Source organism: Cucurbita maxima, unplaced genomic scaffold, assembly GCF_002738345.1.
Source record: "Cucurbita maxima cultivar Rimu unplaced genomic scaffold, Cmax_1.0 Cma_Scf02503, whole genome shotgun sequence".
Lineage (NCBI taxonomy): Eukaryota > Viridiplantae > Streptophyta > Magnoliopsida > Cucurbitales > Cucurbitaceae > Cucurbita > Cucurbita maxima.
Window position 1 is genome coordinate 1 of NW_019274519.1, and position 2318 is coordinate 2318.

General features: G+C 41.3%; 1 long non-coding RNA gene across 1 annotated transcript; it reads left to right on the forward strand.

The window, feature by feature from the left end:
• The first annotated feature begins 631 nt into the window (after window positions 1-631).
• Window positions 632-1965, forward strand: LOC111475702. The gene is made up of 3 exons (XR_002716664.1): window positions 632-672; window positions 749-827; window positions 1946-1965. It is a non-coding gene; the product is annotated as an uncharacterized LOC111475702 (long non-coding RNA).
• The last annotated feature ends 353 nt before the right edge of the window (window positions 1966-2318 follow it).

Below are 2318 nucleotides of genomic sequence, written 5' to 3' on the forward strand. Positions count from 1 at the left end.
GTGCTAGAAAAGAAGTTTGGGTGGTGGATCCACTCATTCCAGCAAAAAAATCTAAGAACGGACAAAGTAAGATTCTAAACTTCGTGTTTCGATTTTATCTAGATCTAAGAAATTTCATGAGCATTAGATCTAGAGTTTTTGAGGTATGTAATTAAAATAAGATTCACACAGGTCTTTTGAAGTTTCTGGACGAAAATTGGAGTTTCAAGAAAACGTTATTTTCGGTAAGAACTCGTGTTTTTCCCCAAATTCGAACTCAAATAATAAGACCTGTGATTACCAAAAAAAGAAAAATATATTGTAGAAATAGAATATGACATCTATAATACTCGTGAAGAGAACTTGTTGATTCGGATTATGGATTGGAAGATATAAAAATCAGGAGAAAATGGATCGAAAACACCAAAACTCACGTTTCTGGAAAATTGGAAAAAAACGCAAGAAGAGAGAGGAGGAATCGCCACCACATGTCGGCCGACGTACGGAGGAGCGCTGCAGGATCGACGAGCGACACGTGGCGACCGCGGGCTGAAGAAGCGCATCAGGCGCCGTGCAATCGGGTCGACCTGAGTCTGAACCACTCGAATTGGCCCGATCGGTCGCTGGCCTGCGACTGCGTGAGAAGTCACGTGTAGTACACCCTCCAGAGCGTGTCAGCGCGCGTGTAGGCGCGTGAGTGACCGTTCGACCTCCGTTTGCTTGTTTTTTGCCTCGATTTCAACTCTGATCCTATTTTTATGTGAATTAGAACCTATCAAGGAAATTCCAGAATTTTTGGAACCTTTTCCGGCAAATGATTCGAGCTTGGGAAGGCACGCGTCAACCATGTAAGTAGCCATTTGAATTCCCACGAGCAGTACTTGTAGGAACCACTAGGAACATGCATGCATGCTACCACCCATAAAATTAGCTAGCCGGACCTAGCATATTAGTATGGAAACTGTGAAAATAAAATGATTAAGGAAAGCTAGATATGAAATATTTATTAAATCTGTTTTGATTAAGATTCTGATAAAGTATGTATGCATGAGGAGGATGGAAAAATTGTGAAATCTGCGCTCCAGGTAAAGGTGGACGTTATCTTCCCGTTGAGCATGTTTGTTAATATTGCATGAACTGCTGCATGTTAACTCCTATGCATGATGATGGCTTGTGTTATCTTTCTTGATGAACCGGAAGAAATTATGAGCTTAGATTAGGGTATTTGTGACTAAGTAGGCTAGATGAGACCCTAGATTGGGGGACCTCTAGAATACCGTGCATTTGGACCTGCGAAACGATTACCGGCGGATCCAGAGCCTTGAATTTGAAACCTGATAGGTTTGTGAGACCTTGCACGAGAATCCTAAAGATGCATGAATCCAAGTCTAAGCCACCAAGTTCCACCCTAGAAAGAATAGTAGGTCACTACGGTAACTGTAGGTAGCCCGCTAGAGTTTAGTAGTGTGGCTAGTGTCATCAGAACCTCCACTTCCCTCTCTTCTCCAATACCGTACCGTCGAGACAGAGCTTCGGTACGGAGATCATTGAGCTTGGCAGATCCGGATAGGGAAGTGTGAAAGGTGCCCAGACCTAGTGGTGATAGCTAAGGGGTNGGATGATATTCAGAGAGAGTCATGTATTCAGATCCAGCCATATGATCCCCTCAGATTACTTATGAGATCGCGCTTCACCTCAGGACACTAATCATTTCATTGCATAAGATAGGCAAACCTCCCAAGATACAGAAAAGAGAGGTGGAGCAGGACACTAATCATTTCATTGCATAAGATAGGCAAACCTCCCAAGATACAGAAAAGAGAGGTGGAGCATGATTTGCACTCACTAGAATCCAGAGATAAGACCGTGTATACCCACTAAGATAAGGATGAGAAAAGAGCCTACAAGTAGGTTGGTTACTGAGTATATTTTTATACTTACCCCTTTCCTTCATTTTTTTTTTCAGGTACCAGTCGATACGAGAAGATGTTCGAGAGCTGCACTGTCACAGAGGGGTGTCGTTCTAGAGCGTTAGTCCCTTGTCGGTCTTTTAGAGTCCTTCGTCCGTTTTCATATTTGGAGTCTTTTGTATTTCATTTTATATTTGCAATTCCTATTTGTAACATTTGATTTTGATTTTATATTTAATTTTGGTGTCCTTGATTTCCTTTTCTTGTTTTAAATTTTTCCGGATTTTTACCTTCTATTTTATTTTTTTTTTTATTTGTTTTCGATTTCGTCTTTTCAGTTACGATTCGGTCTTTTGAAGCCTTGAAAGTCAGGTCCTGACAGATTGGTATTAGAGTAGTCGGGTTTTTGATTCTATAGACTTTTCCTAG